The 24490-nt window shown below is 40.1% G+C and overlaps 1 long non-coding RNA gene across 1 annotated transcript; it reads right to left on the bottom strand.

Annotated features, from left to right (window-relative positions):
- Nucleotides 1-4389: 4389 nt before the first annotated feature.
- On the bottom strand, nucleotides 4390-4965 carry LOC136202308 (uncharacterized). The gene is made up of 3 exons (XR_010674403.1): nucleotides 4866-4965; nucleotides 4609-4791; nucleotides 4390-4526 (listed from the first exon to the last, which is right to left on the bottom strand). It is a non-coding gene; the product is annotated as an uncharacterized lncRNA (long non-coding RNA).
- Nucleotides 4966-24490: the final 19525 nt, after the last annotated feature.

Raw genomic sequence — 24490 nt, 5'->3', positions numbered from 1 at the left:
TTCACCCTCAATCTAAAGAAGAAGATGAAGAGGAGCGTGTCAAAATGGCCCTAGGCGAAACCGAAATGTACTTTGTGGCAGAGGAGAAGCAGGTGCGAATAGCTAAGGGGCTACAAGGCAAGATCAGAGATGCGATCACCAAAGTACTTTGTGAAGCTGAAGATGTCTTTGCATGGAAGGACGAAGTTCTCCCGGGAATTAGCCCAGACGTGATCACCCACAAGCTCAACATCGATAAAGATGCAGTTCCTGTGGCTCAGAAGCGGAGAAATCATGGTCCAAAAAGGCAAAAAGTGATAGAAGAAGAAATTGCCAAGCTCCAAAAGGCGGATGCCATTGAAGAAGTACTTTACACTCAGTGGTTGGCGAACGTAGTGCTAGTCAAGAAAGCTGGCGGATCTTACCGCATGTGCATTGACTTTACGGATCTCAATAAAGCTTGCCCTAAGGATAATTATCCTTTGCCATGCATAGACATGCTTGTAGATGGAACTGCTGGTCACGCAATGTATTCATTTACTGACGTGAAGTCAAGCTATCATCAAATCCCGATGGAGCCCTCAGATAGGATCAAGACCTCGTTCGTAACGCATCAAGCGACTTATTGTTTTAAAGTCATGCCCTTCGGGCTCAAAAACGCAGGAGCTACCTATCAGAGGATGATGAACAAGATATTCGCGGATAGTAAGAATGATAATTATTCTGTCTATGTAGATGACATGATCATTAAAAGCACAACTGTAGAGAAGCATGCAGAGGATATAAGGGGGGTACTGGACGTACTTCGCCACCACAACATCAAGTTGAATCCAGAGAAATGCACTTTCGGGGCAACATATGGAAAATTTCTAGGATTCATGATCAGCGAAAGAGGAATTAGCCCAAACCCTGACAAAGTCAAAGCAGTCCTAGAAATGCAACCGCCTCGGAATATCAGAGAAGTACAACGCCTTAATGGGCGTATCATAGCCTTGGGCAGGTTTATCTCTTGCTCTGCTCGCAGATGTCAGCCTTTTTTCGAAGTCATCAAGAGAATGAAGATTGTCAAAATGCCTTCGAAGGAATCAAACGGTTCCTTACAGAACCACCCATGATGAGTCGACCTTTGAAGGGGGAGGATCTATACATGTACGTGTCAGTCACGGATAAAGCCGTATGCACAGTCATGGTACGAGAAGAAGATGGCCAACAATTCCCCATTTATTACGTGAGCAAAGTTTTGAAAGATGCCGAAACCAGATATTCGAAGTTGGACAAAATGGCATTAGCTGTCGTAACCACGGCTATTCGCCTTAGGCCATATTTTCAAGCGCATACTATAATAGTTCGAACCAATATACCAATGAGAAAGGTATTACAGAAGCCGGACATTTCGGGAAGGTTGATGGAATGGGCGATTCGCCTGGGCGAATTCGATGTAAGGTATGAAAGCAGGTCACCTTTCAAAAGTCAGGTCCTGGCGGACTTCGTGAATGAATTCACTGACGAGGGGATATCTCATCCCAAGCCTCCATTAGAAGAGTGGTCGATGTATACCGATGGAGCTTCCTCTGCAGATGGAGCTGGTGTGGGAGTTGTGATCAAAGGTCCCCACTACATAAGATTGCGATACGCAGCAAAGTTAAATTTCCATGCTACTAATAATGCTGCTGAGTACGAAGCTCTGATACTGGGCTTACGTCTACTTCAAGAAATCACCCCGGAACAGATCGTGATCTACAGCGATTCTAAACTAATGGTCAACCAAGTAATCAAGAATTACGAGGTGAAGGACGAGGTTCTGGCCAAGTATGTAGCAGAAGTCAAAAAGATTCTGGATAACCTTGAAGCTAAAGAAACTAAGTGGGAATTAGTTCACATACCAAGGGAATCCAATACAGAGGCTGATCAATTGGCCAAAATGGCTTCTTGTGAAGTAAACTGGGCGGATCCAGATTGTCCCTTCGAAGTAAAAATGGCTCCAACATTTGCTGCTAAAGAAATCTCCGTACTCACAACGGTGGAAGATGATTGGAGGACAGTCATCCGCCAATATCTACTAAATGGAACATTACCTGAAGACAAGGAAGAGGCGAGGAGGATTGTCAGGAGATCAGCTTACTTCTCCTTGATCAATGATGGTCTTTACAGAAAATCCTTTAGTCATCCTTGGCTGAAATGCATTCTACCAGAAGAAGGGCAGCAGATCCTCAAGGAGCTACATGAGGGATCTTGTGGGTCGCATGAAGCATCCGCGACGATCTTGAGGAAATCCAGGATAGCAGGTTTCTACTGGCCCACAGCTGAGTTAGATGCCCAAAGTTTGGTAGAATCTTATCACAGTTGTCAGATTCATGCAAATGAGTCACACACTATCAAACACATTCAAAGGCCAATTATTGAAGGTCGTCTGTTCGCCCTTTGGGGAATAGACATCGTTGGCCCGTTTCCTCCAACTCGTCGGCAAAAGAGGTATGTAATAGTAGTGGTGGACCATTTCACCAAATGGGTAGAAGCCGAGGCTGTTTCCTCCATTACAGCAGAACAGATAGTGGAGTTTGTCAAGGACAACATCGTGGGAAGATACGGCATTCCACATACCATCATCACTGACAACGGGACACAGTTTAACTGTGGCAAATTCAAGGCTTTTTGTGAGGGATTGGGCATCCTGAACAGATTCGCCTCCGTTTATTATCCCCAGTCCAATGGAATGACCGAAGTGACCAATCGAACAATTGTAAAGGGGATAAAAAAAGAGGTTGGGAGAACACGACAAAAAATGGGCGGACCAGCTTACAAGTGTTTTGTGGGCCTATCGTACCACCCCAAGAACTGCTACGGGAGAAACGCCATTCGCCCTTTCTCATGGAGTGGAGGCCGTAATCCCCGTTGAAATACAAGTCCCCAGTGATCGAGTGGCCTTTTATTGTGAAAAGGACAACGATAAGCGATTAAGGGAGCGTCTGGATCAGGTTGAGGATCGCAGGAATCAATCCTATGTACGCATGGCAGCATATAAACAGCGGATCACATCCTATCATGATAAAAATGCCAAGCTTGTGGATCTAAAGATAGGAGATCTTGTGCTTCGCAAGGCTGATAAAGTCCAATCTCGAGAAGGCAAGGGCAAGTTGGGGATCAACTGGATAGGTCCATACCAGATAGTGGAGAAGGTTGGACCAGCCACATTCAAAATACAAGATATGGAGGGCAATACGCTGCCACGCACGTGGAATCTCCAAAATCTCCGCAAATACTTTGTTAGAAAATGAAGTATGTCCATGGTCTTAAGTACTCTTTTTCCTTTAACAAGCTTTTTCCCATGTGGTTTTTCTTGTTAAAGGTTTTAACGAGGCTCATTTATAAAGACCTATTCGCTGTAATAAGATGTTTCTCCCATTAATAAAGATTGTTGGTTTTATTATTCATGTTCTTTCTATAGTTTACTGCTGCAATATCAATATTCCAGTCCTAAAAAGAAGGGGAGGCACCCAACGCTCTCCACATTCGCAATACATCGTTATCTGAAAGCACATAAGAGGATCAATCTTATGGGCGGATCCGTCTTTGGGCGGATCCCAATCTCCAATAAGAGTTAAAACGATCCTTGGATGCAAGGTCTTTACACTCTCTTATCCTTCTCAGAGAGGAATTCACAAGTCCTACGGGCGGATCATTTCACCTCAAAGATAGGTAGCAAATTGAACCCCTGGGCAGCTTTACTTCCTCTAAAAAGGAATAGAACAGCTTCAAACCTTCACAAAGGTTCATACAATGGAGTATGGCTGGCCACCTACTCCAAACCAAAATCCTAAACGTGCTTATATTTAAAAATACTTCTTTACGCGAGTGTAAGGATAAAATAAATAAATAGCAGCATAATTGTACTTAGAAGGTTTTTTACAAATATCTCTAAGTAAAAGCTAAATAATAAGGGCATCCCCTTCTGTGCTTCCTTCGCCCACAATGTTCGCTGGAGGATCTTTCTTCTCCACAGTCACAGATCCGCCATCAGGAGATACCTCCTTATCCCCTTTTGGTTCCGAATCAGCCTTAGACGGCATCTTTGGGGGATTATCCGCCGCAACTATGGTAGAAGGTTTGTTTTCCTGCAGGGATCCCTTCATCCATCTCCGTACATAGTTGCGGAGGTATTCCTTGGCATCGGGCATCTTTTTGAACTTCGCCACGTCCTCTGGTTCGGGGACGGTGAACTCAGGATCTGTGAAATCAATTCCAGGATGGGCCAAAGAGAAGTACGCCATAAGCATCTCTCCATAAAAAAATGCCTGTTCACCCGCTGTGTATTCAGCTTCCCCGAGAGCATCTTCGTGGCTTTTAGCATCAGAGGCTATCTTTGCCTTTAAACTTTGTATCTCCTCGTCTCGGAGAACTAGAGCAGTTGTGGCGGAAGCTAGGTTCGCATTGGCGGTGGCAATAGCGGAATTGGCATTCGCTATATCTTTCTCTAACTTTTCGATAGTCGCCCTATCCGCCACGTTCTGGATGAGCCCATTTTCTAAAGTACGCAAGCGGGCATACAGCTGTGAAAGACAAAAGGATTTAGTCCAAGGGCGAAATGGAAGTAAAAGAAATCATCAATACCCATATTCTCTTGATACTCACCGAGAGGAGCTCCGATTTTCCCTTATGGACATGGATTGATCCAGGGATTTGGTCGTAATCCCTTTGTACCTCTCCCACCTGTCCTAAAGCCTCGTCCAAATCATTCAGAAGAGATTCATTCTCAAAAGATCCCTGGGCCCCAAACTTGGCAGACCAATATCCTCCAATATCGGGCTTCGCCATCTGTGCAAACTGAAAAATCCATACGCCGCTTTAAAATCGGATGAGCAGGAAACAAAATCAAAGAGACGAATTACCTGAACCATTTTCTCAGTAGGTTTGGCGGACCTAATCGCGTCCGCCATTAACTTGGTACTACCAACAGTATTGGGCCGCCTCTTCTTCAGTGGCGGATCAATAGCTGTCTCTATAGGGCGCTTGCCCGTATCAGGTTGAGGGTTAGCCGCTTGACTTTTCTTGCGTGCTTCATCTTCTAGAAATTTCCTGCGCGTCTCTACAAGAGCATGATTTGCCTTAGATACACCCCTGGCAAAAAAGACATCAAAATAATCAAGACTCCTGAAGTAACAGAAAGGTACCTTGATCAAACTGAGTAATTTTTGAATAAACGAATTGATCTTCCACTCGGCGGATCAGAGGAATGTCACTCATCATGAAGTCTAAGGCATCCGCATACGTCCATGCATCCGCCTTAATCTGCTTCATGAGATCCGCCACCTCTTCATCACTGTGTGTTAAGATTCGCATGTCACCTGCCATATGTAGCGGACGAGAGTTCCAAACTGAAGGAAAACCTAACGGTTCATCCTCCTTTATCTTCACATAGAAGAAACTCTCATCCCAGCTATGAACGTTGGACATTTTGTCGTAAAAGGGCGAATAGACACCAAATTTGGCGAATGTAAGATAAGACTCCGACTTCCTCTTGGAGGGCTTATGAAAGGCTCTAAAGATACGGCCATTATACGCTACGCCCAAATTTGACGCAAGATAGCAATCTAAAGCCATGTCAAGCCAGCCATTAGGGTGTAGCTGACTAACGGCAATGTCAAAATATGAGAGGATATCCGCCAACATCTTGGGAAGAGGAAGGCAAAACCCTCTCTCAACGTGACTACAAAATACGGTAAAGAAGTCTTTTGGCGGATTAGAGGGACGTTGATGAGAAGCTGCGAGTTGGGTTTCATAATTTTTGATCCACGGAAAGCGATCCGACAGATTCGCCAAATCCGCGGCACTCATGCGAGATTGCGTGGACTCCGCTCGAGGATTCTTTTTCCTAACGGGAAAAGAGGAAGAGGCCATTAAACCCAGAAACCGGTTACGAGCACCGGCCGGAGCAGCACCGGAAAAGAAGGAAGGATTTCCGGTGGAACGAGTCTGGTAATGATTAGGCACCGAGTTATTGAACTCAGCTAAACCAGAATTAATCACACCAACAGAAGATTGAGAATTTTCCGACGAAGATGTGGTCCAACTAAAATCTACTTCAATCTTAAGAGGAGGTGTCGAATTAAAAAGTTCAGAAGTTGACCCAGAGGACGAAGATGAACTTCTAAACATTCAGGATAAAAGAAAAAGCACTTACATGGAAATGTAGAAGCTTGAATAGGATCTCTGGAATTTCTGGGGGAAAGCTTCGGAGACGGAAGAAGATGGAAAATGAGGAAGAAAGAGAGACCCCGAAGATGAAGAAGGTTTTTTGAACGTTCCTAGGGCAGCGTGTTATTACACGTGTCGGCCATCAAAGGGCGTTGAACAGAGTGCACATTAATGAGGAAGCATATGACAGCGTGCAGAAGTCCAAAAGCCCTAAAGGACTTTAAAGGCATTTTGGGGGGGGGGGGGGCTTCTGATAACATTGGGATATTATCACGAGGACCAAAAGAGATAATTGCCTTAAGTATGCCACGTAGCAAAGGAAGCTGGCTGGCGGATCTCCCTGTATTAGCTCTAAGAGATCCGCTAGCGGATCTCTAAGGCGAATCTCTCCATTCACCTTGATAACGGCTGGCCGCCGTCTCGGCCATAAATGATCATTAAATGAATCATTAATTTTCTTAACCGCCAGGTTAAGAGTAACTTGTAACCGCCATTAAATGAGCATTAATGGAGACTTTCTAGTTACCTAGAGGTTACGAATTTCTCAACTATATATAGCCTATCTTTCTAGGCTATCGAGGTACACTTTCTTACATTCTCTAAGCTTCGTCAATATAGTTTATTCTCCATATATTCTACTGACTTTGGCATCGGAGTGTCCCCGGCCGATCCCAACGGCGCCTCACAGGGACGTGATCCGATCAGAAGTTTCTCCTGTGTTATCACTTTAATATAATTAAAAAGAGCATTAAGTAGTGTAACTCCCTCTTGAGCATTCAAAAGACTTTTCAATACACTATTAAATAGTCATAACATTCCTTGTGTGGTTATTGAGGAATTTATGACAGTAAAGGCTCTTTTAAAGAGTCATGGATTATTCATTCTTCAACTGCTACGAGGTCACTGACTAGAGGGAGTTCTGAACGTGCAACTTTATTTACTTGAGTAATGATTCAATAATTGCATTTTTGCCCTAAATAACACCTAAAAACACATGGATCAAGCATTAGTTCTTAAAACACAAATCTAAACAAAAAACAGTTTTAAAATGTTAACAACTATCTTAAAATGTATGATTAATAGAATTAAAATATATTAAAAACTATTTGAAAATGCAAGATAACAACTTCCTCACACTTTGAACCTTGCTTGTCCTCAAGCAAGCCTTAGACTCAAAATAAACTCTAGAATACTCACTACAAATAATTCACACAATAACACAATTTACTTCACTTGGCGTTCATAGATCTCGATTTCACAAGTTTGGATGAAAAACAAAAGGTTTGGATTCTAAAAGATTCTAATCGTTTCTCCACAAACCAACACAAGCAGACGTATATTCAATCATGTCACAACATCAAAAGGCAAACTATTTTGGCACCTCACTAGTGGTCACTCATTCCACTCAAGTGTTTGGGTGCAAACTTTGTCTCTCAAGCTCTATACTAGCTTTGACTATGTTGAATTTTCATTGTCATATGGTCTTTACAATTATGCTTATCTAGTCAGATACAAGATCCCAAGGTCTTTTACGAGTTGTAATGTTGGTTTTGGGACAGGTTTGGATATGGAAAATATGTGGAAAGTGAATAAAGAATTAGTTATGCAAAATAGATACAATAAGACCCGAAGCTCTTCAAAAATTAACTGAGAAACATAAACTGTGTTACTGATGGAAAATTTGTTTTCTCTTTATTTTCTCCATTAGGTATTAATTCCAAAACAAGGCTTGAAGCAAAAGTTCCATAAGTAAGCGCATGAGAATCACTTTCCTCTTCTTACCCACTTCTATCTCCAAGACTGCAACTAATCTCACTACATTGAGTATTCACTTGTTTATCCTTATTGTTAACTTATGATTACAAATTACAGTTCTTTGCTTCAAATGCATTTTTTGAGATCGATCGTGCATGAATCTCCACCTTGAACTAAATGACTCAACCATTGCTTTATTTTTTTTCTTTTCAAAAGCACATAAAGTAGCAAAAATAATTCTCGGCTTCCTATTTTCCACAAAATTTGAGCTCCCTAAAACATTCATATTTGTGCACAATAATTGTAAATTCATGGGTGAAAAAAAGAGTATTTAAGATGTTAGGGGTTTGTAATGTGGTGAAACAAAGAAAGTGGTATACATATGCTTCAACGGGGCTTAATTAAACATGATGTAATAGGGTTTTGGGTTAAACAAGGAAAAATAAGTTTTAACATTGACAAAGGGCTACACTTAATTGCCTTGATCATGCCAAGTTCCAACTGGATGTACGAGGTTTCGATTAACATTTGATGCAAATTCTATAGACAATAGCAAGTACGAGCACACTCAAGAAAAAAAATAAACTGAGCAATGCGTAATAAAATGCTCAAATAGTTAGTCTCGAAATCTCACATATGTTCGAATTAATTTTTGTACCAAAAGGTTCAACCAAATGACAAGCTCAATGCTTATTTTCGATCTACAAGTGTATTCTCTGGAACTACCATGGTGAAGTTTCATCCTGTTTAGAGTCGGCTGTTTACGAGTTTTCTTCCTAAGTCCATCTCAAATCCTTAAACTTGACCCGAAAAGCAAAGGCAAAGGTTCTAGATATGTAAGGAAGTACGCAACTAAATGAAATTATCCTAAAAAATAATAAACACAAATATAAATAGTAAATGATAAAACCTTAAACTAAGATAGATAAAACATTTTTACCCTTCCTCACATTTTAGAGCAAGCATTTATCCCAAAAATGCGATAAAAGGTAAAGTGGAAAAATAAAAAGGGTTAAAGAAAGACTTCCTCAAACTCATGATGGTAGAGAAGATGAGATAGTTCAAATTTAATTGTTGCGCCAATTTGTTTGCTTTTCTGTTTTTTTTTTTGTTTTTTTACCTACAAAATAAATATACAAATAAATAAAACTTACTTAAAGAAATATTGTAAATAAAAGAGAGAAATTAAGAGAAAAAACTCGGATTTCCTCCCGTTAACGCTAAGATTATAGTCGTTTAGCTTGACTACAGCACAGTGACGCCTTTGTCTGTGTTTCATTAGAAAAAGTCTAGAATGTAAAGAGTATTGGATGCCAAAGACCAGTTATGAGAGTGTAACTATCAAAGGCACACTCCTCGACTTATTTATAGGCTTCAACTCGTCGTGGTCACCGATTAGTGACCAAGTCCTCGATCGGCTACCCTGGTACCCCATCGGCGACCAAACCGCTGATCATGGACCAACTTTTCACATTCTGCATGTGGGAATTCATAATATGTCATTAACCATAGTTACATAAGCATTTCGACTTTCAATACACCTTGTATTTATTCAAATACATTTACTGCAGCTTATGACATTGAAATTAATTGATAAATTAATTTCTTGAGAAAATTAACCCTTGAGAAAAGGGAATTATTTGTGTTGTTAATGCAGGTAATAGATATCTCTTGGACATACTTGAGCAGGTGCAATTATCCAAATCAATCATCAATTATATACAGTCAGACAGATCAGATATCTCTTGGAGACACTAGCCCATGCACAGTTATCCAAATCAACTAATAATTATATGCTGTCAAACGGATTAGACATCTCTTGGAGACACTTGCCTAGGCACAGTTATCCGAATCAATCTACAATTATATGCCATCAGACGGATTAGATATCTCTTGGAGACACTTTCCCAGGCGCAGTAATCCAAATCAATCAACAATTACATACCGTCAGACAGATTAGAAAACCAGCTCTCAAAGGTATCATAAAGTCCACCCAGTTCACAGAACCTCATTAACAAGGTATGATAAAGTCCACCCTGTTCTCAGAACCTCATGGACGAGGTATGATAAAGTCCACATCTTCATTCCACCAACAAGCATCTGATTGTTTATTGTTTCAGATTAGGCCTTTGAACTTTCGCGATTTAAAAAAATAAACGCATGCCTTAAGTTTTTGGAAGTGGAAAAGAAAACTATATTTGTACTAGCAAATTTTGTCTCTATACAGTAATCATAAAATCCTAAAATAAAAAAGAAAGCCAAATCCTTAAAGGAAAATAAAAACAAAAAAAGAAGTGTTAAATAGTCAAATCCTAAAAAGAAAAGGAAAAACAAAAAAGAAAGTATTAAATAGGCAAACCCTAAAAAATAATCCTAAATGGAAAAAGAAAGACAAAGGAAAGTATGAAAAATAACACCTACATAGTAAATTGTGTTTTAAGATCTAAACAATAGGATTTCACCAAAACGGCACGTGAGTTTTGATGCTTGGCCTGTTTCCCATGAGATTAGGATCTGAAAAGGCCAAACTTTGAAGTCTCAAAATTAGCAAAAATTGTAATTTTATCAAATCTTTGTATAAACTTACAAGCTTTCTCTTCAATTGCATCATTTTGGCATCATTAATTTACAAATATAATTATATACATATATTGTTGTCTCCAAAACAGAGTGACACTAGCAAGTTCACTAGGTCCCAAATAATAAAGTTAAAGTATATTATCATCTCCATAGGGATAGGAAGGCTAGAAATTACAGAGTTCTTTTATAGAACAATCAGGTTCTTAGAACAATCAGGTTCTTAGAACAATGAGTCGAGTGAACTTATAAGTTGAGGTGAAATGACTGAGGAATTAACTGAAGACTAGCAAGTAGATAATTTATTCAAAACGGTAGCTACGCATTCAATTAAAGTACGATTGATTCAGAAATTAATAGAACAGGCAAGAAGCACATAGATCGAAAAAGTACATTAGATCTAATAGAAGTATTTTACTGTATCCAGACTAATATCAATCCAACCCATTTCATGAATAAAATGTGACCAATTAACCAACCAACAAAACTACTTGTTACAAATAACATATTGTTGTTGCATCGAAACATATAAATGTTGACTAATCTGACTAACATTGAACTTGGTAAAATGAAATGGTTGAATAATTGAAAAATGAGATTATTCATGAATACAAATTGAAGGCTAAGATTACGCATTGAATTTCTGGTAGTAGATCCATAATCAAAAAAGTGTTTGTGATTGTTCCAGAGGAAATGAAACAAAAGATAGGGTAGAGCTAGGATAGTTATTGTATAAGGTCTACCCAATGCTAGATGCAGAGGCGCATAATACATCGATATGAACATCATGAGCTATCCCGTAATAAAACCTATTGTTCTTGATACCTTCTTCTCATTTCCTTCTTCTCCTTCTTCTTTAACTTGAGTTGAACAATATTGTGCACATAGATCCAAGGTAACTTTCACTAATCTCACTAAGATCATGTCTCCCATGTTCCAGAGATTCTACTAAGAGCATGCAAACTAGCATAAAACGTGGGCTCATAAAAATTCTTATGCATTAAGAGCAAGAAAGCATTTTAACCGTGAAGCTAAAAACCCTTGGCACATCAATTGATCGTGTCTCCATCCTTAACTAATGTGTGTTAGATTGTATTTTCTGTTATCTAACCCGAAGTTATCAAACTAAAGGATAGGCTAGCTAGAGCTATCATGAATTGAGCACCCAACCTATCAATCATCTAAAAATACTCTTGTATACAATAGGGGTAGAATACTACTTGCATCAACCAGCCTTAGGCCGGCTTCGGCCCGTAGAGTGACTACTCACTCATGCTAATACTTGAAATAAGAAGAACATATAAAGGAAACATGAGAAAGGACTAGATTAAAAGGTGTGAGATCACTAAGGATCTCACTTTCAAAAGTACAATACTAAAACTTAAAAAAATGCTGGAAAGATAGATTGAATTGTGTCCCCTTACTTCCCACAAGAAGCTATATAAAGGGACACAAAACAATAAAACAAAGTACCAAACAAGTTACATGAAATCAACAAAGAACAGTCTGCTACCGGTAAGAACAGTCTATGACAACAGACAAATAGTTCGGAAAAAGACAAGTCTACAGCATAGGACAAAATAGCACAAGCAGACAAGTCTGCCTACAAAAGGACAATGTTTTTCCTTTCCACAACCATTTGAGATGCATGCAAAGACTTGTTGACATAGAAACTTGTAGAATCAGCATTGGGACTCTTTATTCCTCCTTCCCAAGCCTGGTCACGTGATCTCTCCCCCCTCCATCAGTTTGACTGCCCTTTGACTCCAGTTAAGCAAGTAGATGCAACAGAGAGCAACCTGCACGGATAAGGCAAATTATAAGGAATTTTGGCTTTTGATTTGATCATTTTAGTATTAAAACTAGCCCTTAATTCCATGATTATCATGACATAATTTGCACTTATCATATATCTACCATAATAATATGTAAAAAAGAATTTATTTATTACTATTAAAAAATATTACATCTAATTAAAAAAATAAAATAAAAGAGGAGAGCTTTAAGTCTTGTTTCTCATAACAATGTTTTTTTTGTCTTGTTTCTCATAACCGTGTTTGTTTTGTCTTGTTTCTGATAACAAGTTTTGTTTTCTCTTGTTTCTGATAACAAGTTTTGTTTTCTCTTGTTTATGATAACAAGTTTTGTTATATTTTGTCATGTTCTGCTTTATGGCATCGTCAAGTAGTATCCAGGCTGTGTATGCCAATTTAAGTCTAGAGGAAGAGGAAAATAGAGGTATTTTCATTGATGATGGAGATCTCAATTCTGAGGAGGTCGATCTAAGATGGTGTCTGGTTGGAAAATTCCTCTCTAATAAACTTGTAGATTTTCAGGCAATGCGAGATACTTGTTTGTGATTTAGATTGAAAGGCGGTTGGGCAAATTACATGTTTGTGATTTAGATACTGGCCTTGAAGAGAAGATGGAGGAACCATACAAAAGCAGTGCTTCGCCATATGGTTACTATAATGGTTTAGTTCTCTTGTTTGTTGACTCTTTCAGACTTACTGTATGGAACCCTTCCACTTAGCAGTATCAAAAGCTTCTTCGTTGCCCTATCAAAATCCCATAAGACGGCCATTTCAATTGTTCTCACAGAGAGCGTACATACACCTTGAAGATTCTAAAAATACCAATGGGAACCTTTTATAGCCATCCATGAATGGGAATAAATATAATTAAATAGCAATTAATAGACATCAAGGGGAGAAATGACATAATTGTTCAGATAGAACATCATTAATGCAAAAGGTTAAAAAAACCTATATAAATACCCGTACTCTGAGGTATTCTAACTATGCTTTTTGATTACCCTAAAATTTTTGCATCAGATTGTCCCCCACGCAATAACTGGGAAACTGATTAGAAAGCATCAAAAGCACCACTTCCTTAGGATAACTGGAAACCTGATGAGAGAGCTGCACAAGAACAACTTCCACAAGAACTAATCACCAAAATTCTACTTGGTTCTTCAGTGAAATCTCTATTGTCTTTGAGATGAGTTTTTAAATCTTTTTGCAGCATCATTGATAGCCACGACTTTATACATATGCATCACAATAGATCTATTGAAAATAGGAAAGACCGCCAAATGATCGCCCATGGATTTCTAATTGAAAGGCGGTTAGGCAAATTACATGTTTGTGATTTAGATACTAGCCTTGAAGAGAAGATGGAGGAACCATACAAAAACAGTGCTTCACCATATGGTTACTATAATGGTTTAGTTCTCTTGTTTGTTGAATCTTTTAGACTTAGTGTATGTAACCCTTCCACTTAGCAGTATCGAAAGCTTCTTCGTTGCCCTATCAAAATCCCACAAGACGGCCATTGCAATAAATTCGGGATGGGTTTGGGTTATGATTCTATACTGACGAGTACAAGGTTGTGTTGATTGAAGATGTCGAGACATATGACAATGTTCATGATTTACAAGTTTGGATTTTCGGGTTGACGTCCAATTCATGGAGGAGTAGTCAGGCGTTTCCTCACAGAAAAGATAAAGTTGCATACACTGAATATTTTGCGGATGGCTCCTTAAACTGGCTTTGTAAACCAAATGGGGGTGAATATGCTCTTGTTGCATTTGATATGGCAGAAGAGACAATATCTAAAGTGTCTTAAGCTAGAATAATAAGAATAATTGATGGATGGATATAAAGGTGCCCCTTGGTATTCGCCCCTATTTGGTTTACACATCGAGTTCAATGAGCCATCTGTAAAGTATCCAGTGTATGCAACTTTATCTTTTCTATGACGAAAAACCTGACTACTCCTCCTTCACGAATTTGACCTCAGCCCAAAAATCCAAACCTTTAAATCATGAACATTGTCATTTGTCTTGACATTTTAAATCAACACAACCTTGTACTCATCAGTATTAGAATCATAACCCAAACCCATCCCAGTTTTATTGCAATGCCTGCCCCGTGGAATATTGATAGTGCAACAAGGAAGCTTTCATTAGTGCTGGGTGGAGGGATTCCATACAGCAAGTTTGAAAGAGTCAACAAACAAGAGAACTAAACCATTACAGTAACCATATGGCTTAACACTTTTTGTATGGTTTATCCATATTCTCTTCAAGGCCAATATCTAGATCACAAACATGTAATCTGTCTAACCACCTTGCCATTGGAAGTCCTCAGATGATCTTCTTGCGGTCTTACATGTTTTCAATAGATCTATTATGATGCAGATGTATAAAGTTGTGGCTATCAATGATGATGTAGAAAGATTTAGAAACACATCTCAACGATAATAGAGATTTCACTAAAGAACCAAGTAGAATTTCAGTGATTAGTTATTGTAGAAGTTGTGCCTATGTAGCTCTCTCATTAGATTTCCAGTTATCATGAGGAAGTGGTGCTTTTGCTGCTTTTTGATCAGTTTCCTAGTTATCCTTGTGGGGGACAATCCAACGCAAAAGTCAGTATATTGTTTGATAATAATAAGAATAATTGATAAGAGTTTTAGGGGAATCAGTAAGCATACGTAGAATACCTGAGAGTGGGGGTACTTATATGCTTTTGTAACCTTTGGCATTAATGATGTTGTATCCGAATAGTCATGTCATTATTCCCTTAATGTCTATTAATTGCAATTTAATTGTATATATATTCACATTCATGGATGGCTATAAAGGTGCCCCTTGGTATTTTTAGAACCTTCAACGTGTATGTACGCTCTCCGTGAGAACAATGGCAGGTCTTAATCAGTGTGAAATTAACCAAAAATAAAATACCTACTCTTGGAATCCAAAAACTATAATGTGGAGTAGGGTCGAATTCACAAAGACTGGTAGAATTACAACTTTTCAAAATTAATAAATAAAAGTAAGACGGGGGGGGGGGGGGGCGGAGTTGGTTTTTAGAATGCAACGAATAAAATATAACAAGTAATAATAAGACAGGAGAAACAATTAAATAGATGAGATATATCAGAAAAATTTCAGCTAGAAGTGAGGATCGAGTCTTTAATTGAACCAATCTATCTCTTCTTACTGATTGGACAATTAAGAAAAGTTCATTAATTTTCCGTAATCAATTAAACAATTCCAAACAAGCTTCAGAATTTAATTTGATTGAAAGCATTAAAGTATGAAAGAGATACCAATTCTACTCAATAATCACTAAAGCATGATTATTTAAAGCATATCAATTACATTCACAACATAAGTTAAAAGCTTGTCCACGATTAACTATGTTACTTACTACTTACGTTAGATGAATTTGTTTATTTTGAGGTTTCTTTGAGTTAATTGTTATGCTATGATTTTGAAATTAGATCATTATAGTCATGCTGAAAAATTTATTATTTATAATCTATGTTATTTATCTACGTCTTTGATGCATCGATTAAACATGATTTTTCGCAACTCGAATGGCAAGATGAAGAGTCGGCAGGGAATACTTGGTACAACAAGTGGGGCATGCTGAAGTGGTGATGCTTGAGCATAGCCATGAAAATACTACACTTGGGCCACAATTTTAACCGTGGCGCAAGTGATGATTTGTTGTCTTTAGCATTATGCCACGCCGCGTGGACATTGATGAGACACACCATAACAAGATATGCCCGGATGAGAGTGGGTAAAAGAGATCCACTATTGTTCTCATAGAGAGCGTACATACGCCTTCAAGATTCTAAAAATACCAATGGGAGCCTTTTATAGCCATCCATGAATGGGAATAAATATAATTAAATGGCAATTAATAGACATCAAGGGGAGAAATGACATAATTGTTCAGATAGAACATCATTAATGCCAAAGGTTAAAAAAACCTATATAAATACCCCTACTCTGAGGTATTCTAAGTATGCTTTTTGATTCCCCTAAAACTTTTGCATCAGATTGTCCCCCACGGAATAACTGGGTGTTGTCCTCAGATGAGACTCTAGCAAGTGTACTAGATACAAGTAATAAAGTGATAAGTCAAGTATCGTCTCCACAGGGATTGAGATCCAAAATTATATTAGAAAATCGTTGCTGAACAGTGTGTGTGTGTAAAGGTATCTTCTTAGTAGGGTTGATTGTTTGAGTTTGGTTAGTTAAGACAAAAGAGTGCTAAGTCTATGAAAGATATGACAAATAGATGACAGTTTAAAAGATAGAACAAGCTAAGCACTGCCGAACAAGTAGTGCAAGGTCATACAACAATCCAACGAATTTGTGATAATACCAATGAAGTCAAAGTATCAGCTTTAATGCCCACTTAAGTCAACTTTCGTGTGTTCTTAAGTTTCTAAGATTTACTAGAACCAATAGCGTCCTAAAGGAACATTCTTTCTTGCATTAAGATCGAAGCTGCATTTCTGTTAAGAAAACCTTTGACACAACCATCTAACATGTCTGCTTCGAGGTTGCGAGATTGATAGAGATATCAGTGAAGATGCAAGAAGTGTCCTAACATTCATCTATCACATGCATAAATGCCGAAGCATAGAAATATAAACCCTCATCAACACATTATTGGTAAAATACTACATATTGATTGCAAAAGTTATAAGACTTACATCACCGGCCCGGACTGGCCGTGCCCATTCAAAATGGATTACTCACTCATATCAAGCAGTGAGTAATCAGACGTTCTTTTTACATTCAGAAACTCTATTGGAGCTCTTTTCTATCGCCTAAACAGTGACTTTTCTATTCTGAACAAAAAATCCGATCTGGTCCTTTTTCCCTTTGCTACCTCTATTTAAAGGAGAAAGACCGGGGGCCAAAATTGGTACCCGAAAGTATCCTTACAAAATAATACAGAAATAAGTCAACTCCAACTAAAACTAAACAATCAGAAATGATTATGGATCCTTTTGACCCTTGAACACTCAAGGGTCGAAACTTCTTATCATCATGCTACTTTAGGTAACGCCACTGAAACACCTTTCCACCTGCTGCCTCTGCCATGCCCACCTCTGTTCTGTCACTGTCCGTCATCAGATTATCCGGCGTTTGACCGCTGGATCATAAAAAGGCTCCACTCCTCTTTGGCAGTTGCGAAACAAGTTGTTTCCAGCATGTTTGGCTTTAATCTTTACTTATCTGCAAAAAAACATTAATTAGCCCTTCATTCTTGCAATATAACAGAAAAACATCCCAATTCTTGTATAAATATTGTGCTAAACTTAGTCAATTTCATGCCTAACAAATACCCCCAAATTGAAACTTTGCTTGTCCTCAAGCAACCAAATGTAAGAAAAGAGAATTCAACAGAAGAAGAGTTAGGAATGAAATATTATAGAGAATGATATGGAGAAAAGAAATTGTTTTGCTCAGCGGGGGTAGTTGACAGATGCGAGCTATAGGACAAAGAATGCAACTTCACTCCTTAGCTCAGTCACCACACCCTTAGGGTGTGAGTTTGCCTTTTGGTCCTGAATCTATGGGTCAAAATTCTTCCAAACATAGTCCAAAGGACTTGACAAAGGTTGTAATGTTAGGCTCAGGTTCTGGTTTGACAGTGAGAAGCTATTTAAGTGTATAAATTCTGTCTTTATGCAAATTATTTAACCTACACAGCTTTCAACAAATTAGCATTCCTTTCCTTACCCGATCCACACAGCCTGCTTCTTATAACAAACTACTCTTTCTATTCATAATGAACAATCATTAAAGATTTTTCCATCCAAACACATGATTCCCAGGTTCCTTTCTATCTTTTCTTTAGCATCATCTGCTCAATCGCCTTTGTTTTCCTGATTTGTGTATCTTTAAAAACAATGATTTCAAATTAAGCAGTTGGTTTTGAAGCACAAGACAGAATTCAGGGTATTTAGGAATATCAGTGAAAGGAAAGGGTTTCTTTGCGTGGTGTTTAGAAAGAACATGTTATGGCTCAAATTGGTTATCCTAAATTTGGAGTGCAAAGCATAGGTGGCTTTTTGTGTAGCGGAAAGGGAATCTAATTGCCTTTTTCCTTCTATGATTGTTAAAAAGAATCTCCATTTCAACAGGGCAAACCAAGGCAAATTCTCCCTAAAGATAGTGAGTGCTGGCCCACTCAGAAAAAATCAATGCATAATTTAGATGCACTTGCAGGCTCGAGTTCTCACTATTTTTGGGGAAATGCAATAAGGCAAGGGTTTCTAATTGTGAAAGAAGATTTAAAAATTTCAAAATTTTCGGAACTTCCAGACTCGGGGAGACATAATTCAAACAACTAAAACTAGACAAATCCATCATAAAACGCACAGTCTGTACAGTGATTCCCGCGAACACAAAACAATCGAAGAGATTTAATAAACAAGGAGACGAGACAGCAAAGAAAAGATTACAAAGGATATTTACATCAAAGATTCTCAAGGGGATATTTGCTATTCACCAAATCAATTAAATTAACAACCTGAATAAGCATTTATCATGTTATGCCTGCATATATTGTGATGTGTAATTCCCCACCCCCAAATTAAAACGGAACATTGTCCTCAATGTTATCAGGATGGCAGCAAAATATAGACAATAATAGCATAATAACATAGGCAGAGTGCACAATTTGATAGAGTAAGGGTGTTAGATGTTACCAAATGCTAGGACAACGACAAAGGTGACGAATCAGACGGGCTGGGAAAGAGAGGAGTTAACCTCTCTATCCGCAGTGGCAGGAATGCCCTCCCCCTTTTCGAGGAAGCATCAACATTAGCATTAGCATTAGCAGGTGTGATGACTTGTGGAGGAATTCTGATCGGCTTCCGTCCCTGTGGGGGCGTCGTTGGGTTCGACGGGGGGAAGCTCCGATGCCAAAGTCAGTAAGGAAGAACAAGAGAACAAAATGAATTGACAGAGGGTGAGTGAATGTGTACCTTCGATAGCCTGAGACGTAGGCTATATATAATCATGAAGTTGTAACCTTCAGTAACTAGAAAGTCTCCATTAATGTCCCATTAATGGCGGTTACAGGTTACCCTTAAGTTGGCGATTAGCTAATTGATAGCTCATTAATGGTCTTTATTGCCGGATCGGCCCAGCCGTTCTAGTGGCGGATTGAGAGCTTATGGAGATTCGCCTCACAGGTTTGCCTGCGGGCTCTCTTGGCGAGTTCTAGGTGATCCGCCCGTCGGATCTCTTTACTTCGATACGCCGCGGAATTCCCGTATCAGGCGACCAACACGTGGTGTTCTTTAGGCGAATATCCCTTTTGATCCTTGGGATAATATCACAATGTTATCAGAAGCCCCCCCAAAAGTTCCCTTAAAGTCCTTTAGGGCTTTTGAGCTTCTTTGCGCGCCATCATGATTACTTGCATTAATGAGCGCTCTGCTCGATGCCAATCATGGAGTGACACGTGTAACAGGCGCACTGTCCGAGGAGAGAGAAGACACCTTCTTCATTCTTTCTTTTCTCTTTCTTCCCCATTCGTTCTTCCTCTCCATTTTCCTTTGCGTCTTCTTTGCAGAGCTTTCTTCGGAGTTTTCAGAATCCTTGAAGCTGTATTTTCATGTAAGTTCATCTTCCTCATTCTATTTTTTCTGAATGTTTAGGAGCTCTTCTTCATCCTCCGAATCAACCTCTGAACTTTTTAATTTGACTTCTTCCTCTGAGATTGTATTTAGTTGGACTACTTCGTCATCGGAAAATTCCTTTCCCTCCGAAGGTACGGTCAGCTCCGATTTAGCTGAGTTACACAACTCGGCGTGTAATCATGATCGAACTCATCTAGGTAGGAGTCAAAACCTTTCCACTTCGATCACCGGTACTGCTCCGGCCGTAGTTCTTAGGCGTTTTTTTGGGACGATGGCCTCCTCTTCTGCCCTACCTAGGAAAAAGAAACCTCGAGCGGAGTCCACTCCGTCTCGTATGAGTGCCGCGGATCTAGCGGATCTGGCGAGTGTCTTCCCATGGATAAATAATTATGAGACTCAGTTGGCGGCGGCTCACCAATGGCCCTCCTGTCCGCCAAACAGATTCTTGTCGGTGTATTGTAGTCATGTGGAGAGAGGGTTCCGGCTTCCTCTTCCAAAGATGATGGCGGACATCCTTTCTTACTTTGATGTCACTGTCAGCCAATTACATCCTAATGAATGGTTAGACATAGCTTTAGACTGCTATCTGGCCTCGAACTTAGGAGTAGTGTACACTCCCCGTATCTTCAGAGCTTTTCATAAACCGTCGAAGCGAAAGTCTGAGTCTTTCCTTACTTTTGCAAAATTTGGGGTGTATTCGCCGTTTAGTGGCAAAATGTCCAAAGTCCATTGTTGGGACGAAAAATTCTTCTACATAAAGATAAACGAGGGCGAATCTCTAGGCTTCCCTACATACTGGAATCCCAAACATTTGCACATGGCGGGAGATATGCGTATACTGACGAATAGTGATGAGGTAGTGGCGGAGCTCATGAAGAGTGTCAAGGCGGAGGCCTGGACATACGCTGATGCCTTAGATTTCATGATGAGTGACATTCCCCTGATTCGCTAGGAAGGGGACAAGTTTATTTACTCGAAGATTGCCCAGTTTGATCAAGGTAACTTTGTGTTTTCTTTCTTTGAACTTTGATCGCTTTATTGTTCTCTTTGGCAGGGGTTTATCTAAGGCCAATCACGCTCTTGCAGAGAAGCGTAGGAAGTTGCAGGAAGATGAGGCTCGCAAGAAAGATCAGGTGGCGGATCCCCAAAAGGGTGCAGGGAAATGTTTGGCTGATACAGCGGCCGATCCGCCTCTGAAAAGGAGGAAGCCTGCAGCTTCTGGCGGTCAGAAGTTTATGGTGGAAGGGGAACATGCAAGTTGCTTTTACCTTAATCTTTTTGCCATAATTTGGATCTAAGTGTTGATCCTCTCATCTTTATGCAGATGGCGAAGCCTGACCTAGGCGGTTATTGGTTCGCCAAGTACGGTACTAGGGGATCCTTGAGAAACGAATCTACTATCAATGACCTGGACGAGGCTCTAGGTCAGCTGGGTGAGGTACAGAAGAACCAAAATCAGGTCCCCGGATCAGCCCATGTTCAAATGGGAAAGATTGAGCTCCTAACGGTTAGTTCCTTCTATCCTTTAGCTATAAGTGATCTCCTTTTAGCAACTTTTGAATGAACCGTTTTGGCCTAACAGATGTATACTCGCTTACGCGCAATGGAAGCGGAGCTCCTTCAAGGCGTAGCGGATAAGGCTACCATAGAAAAGTTGGAGAAAGAAGTCGCTGACGCCAACGCGAAAGCCACATCCGCCCTTGCCCTCAAGGATGCCGAGATCCAAAAGCTAAAGGAGAAAATTGAAGCAGATGCTAAGGAGCATGAGGATGCTTTAGGAGATGCAGAGTACATGGCTGGGGAACAAGCTTTCTATTACGGCGAACTGATCATGGCGTATTTCCAGCTGGCGTATCCCGAGATCGATTTTACAGATCCACAGTTCGCCGTTCCGGAACCAGATGACGTTCTCAAATATAACAAAATTCCGGAGATCAAGGGCTACCTTCGTGATTACGTTCGAAAATGGATGAAGGGACCTGTCGAAGAAAGCAAGCCTTCCGCCAATGTCAAGCTAGTGGATCTCGAGGAAGTACCTCCAAAGGCGGGTGAGGAGCCAATAACCAATGGCACCCTTCTTCCTGAGGGAACACCTTCTGTGGAAAAGGAAGTCTCCTTGGTGGGCGCATCTGGAGCTGTTGAGAAGGAAGCTTCTCAAGCAGGTGCCTCAGGCGAGAAGAATGCTAAGGAGAATACTCCTCTTAATGTTTAGTTTTGTTGTTTGTAAAACTTAAGTACAATTTTTTAATCCTTATGGTTGCTATTTATTTTACCTTTACGTTTGCGTAAGTAAATATATAAGCTTTTAGGATTTATTTTGGAGTAGGTGGCCAGCCATACTCCATTGTGCGAACCTTTGTGAAGGTTTGAAGCTGTTTTATTCCTTTAGAGGAAGTAAAGCTGCCTTTAGGGATCAACTTGCTACCTATCTTTGAGTTGAAGCGATCCGCCTTTAGGACTTTGTGAACCCTTCTTTGGGAAGGGTGCAAGAGAGTGTAAAGACCTTGCGTCCAAGGAATGTTTTAACTCTATCTCGAATGGGAATCATCTACAGATCCGCCCATGAGATTGCTCTCCTATCTTTGAGGAGAAAAAAGTAGCTATGAGATAGCAATACTTTTTAATGTGGGAAGCGTTGATGCCCCCCTTCTTTTTGAGACTGGAATATTTATATTGCTGCAAGAAAATACTTAAAAAGAATATGAACAATAGAACAATTGCTTTTTATTGATAGAAGATACGCTTTATTACAGCAAGCGGGTCTCATATGTGAGCCTCATTAAAACCTTTAATAAGGAAAACCTCATGGGAAAAAAGCTTATTAAAGGAAAAAGAGTACTCAAGACCTTTGTTTACATTCTATTTTCTGGCGAAGTATTTGCGGAGATTTTGGAGATTCCAAGTGCGCGGCAATGTATTTCCTTCCATGTCTTGAATCTTAAATGTGGCGAACCCAATTTTGTCCACTATTCGATATGGACCTGTCCAGGTGAGCCCTAGCTTGCCCTTCCCTTCTCTAGATTGGATTTTGTCGGCCTTACGGAGCACGAGATCTCCCACATTCAGGTCTACAAGTTTGGCGTTTTTGTCATGATAAGCCGCGATCCGCTGTTTGTATGCCGCCATACGTACATATGCCTTGTCTCTCCTATCCTCCACTTGCTCAAGACTTTCTTTCAATCTCTGACTGTTTTCGTCCTCGCAGTAGAATGCAACTCTGTCACTCGGAACCAATATCTCGACTGGGATTATAGCCTCCACGCCATGAGAAAGGGCGAATGGGGTTTCGCTTGTGGCCGTACATGGAGTAGTACGATACGCCCATAAGACGCTTGTTAATTGATCCGCCCATTTCTTATCATGCTCACCCAGCCTTTTCTTTATTCCTTTTACGATTGTCTGATTCAGGTGTCATACAAGAAGCTTATGGACTTACCATTACCCACCTCCAGGCCAACCCCCGTGCAGAACTCAGCAAACACAGCACTGAGCCCTTTCCAAAGGAAAGAACAATTGCCAATCCTCTCTTTAGGGCCCCCAAAGATTTTGTCCTTTCGATACTTGCCACAAAGCAATCGAACCCAAAGAGAAGAAGGGTTCTGCCACATTCTCCAGAGGAGCTTCATCAACAAGACCTTATTGTTATCTTTAGCTTGTCTGATGCCAAGACCCCCCTGCTTTTAGGCTGGCAGACCTCCTTCCAAGGGACTAGGTGAATCTTCCTACCCTCTCCAGACTCACCCCAAAGAAAATGCCGGTTGATTTTATCAAGCTCATTGAGAATCGGCTCAGGCAACTTACATGCTTGCATGATATGATTGGGAGCTGCGAAGTTGACAGACTGAATTAAGGTTAGACGGCCAGCCAAGGAAAGAGAGTTGGCCTTCCAACTAGCACACAACGCATTAGTTTTGTCCAGAGTCTCCTTAAAGGAGGCTTTGGAAACTCTGTCACTATGAAGGGGGATCCCAAGATACTTTCCCAAGGATTGGGTAAGAGGGATACCCGAAAGATCGCTAAGCTTATTACAGAGGCTTCTATCCATGTTCTTAGAGCAAAGCATCCGGGACTTGTGGACATTGATCTTCTGGCCAGAAGCAACGTAAAAACACTCCAGGATATTCATGACCACACCAATTTGCTCCTCATTCCCTTCCACAAAGATCATCACATCGTCAGCGAAGAACAAGTGGGAAATAGGAGGGCAAAATCTGTTAATGGACACAGGATGGAGACTCCCCTTATTCACAGCTTCTTGAATTAGGTGAGCCAGCCTTTCCATTGCTATCACAAAAAGGAAAGGGCTCATAGGATCTCCTTGACGGATACCCCTAGAAGGAGAAAACTCATCAGACATATCTCCATTGATCAGAACCTGGAAAACAGGAGAAGACATGCAACCTTCAATCAAACTCCTCCAGTTCTCAGGAATACCAGCTTTACTTAAGCTATCCAAAAGAAAGATCCAGTTTAAACGATCATAAGCTTTCTCCAGATCAAGCTTGAGAGCCACGATCCCTTT

Source organism: Euphorbia lathyris, chromosome 8 (assembly GCF_963576675.1).
Source record: "Euphorbia lathyris chromosome 8, ddEupLath1.1, whole genome shotgun sequence".
In the NCBI taxonomy this organism is placed as follows: Eukaryota; Viridiplantae; Streptophyta; class Magnoliopsida; order Malpighiales; family Euphorbiaceae; genus Euphorbia; species Euphorbia lathyris.
The sequence above is the reverse complement of the archived record's forward strand: the minus strand, read 5'-3'. Positions and strand labels throughout refer to the sequence as shown.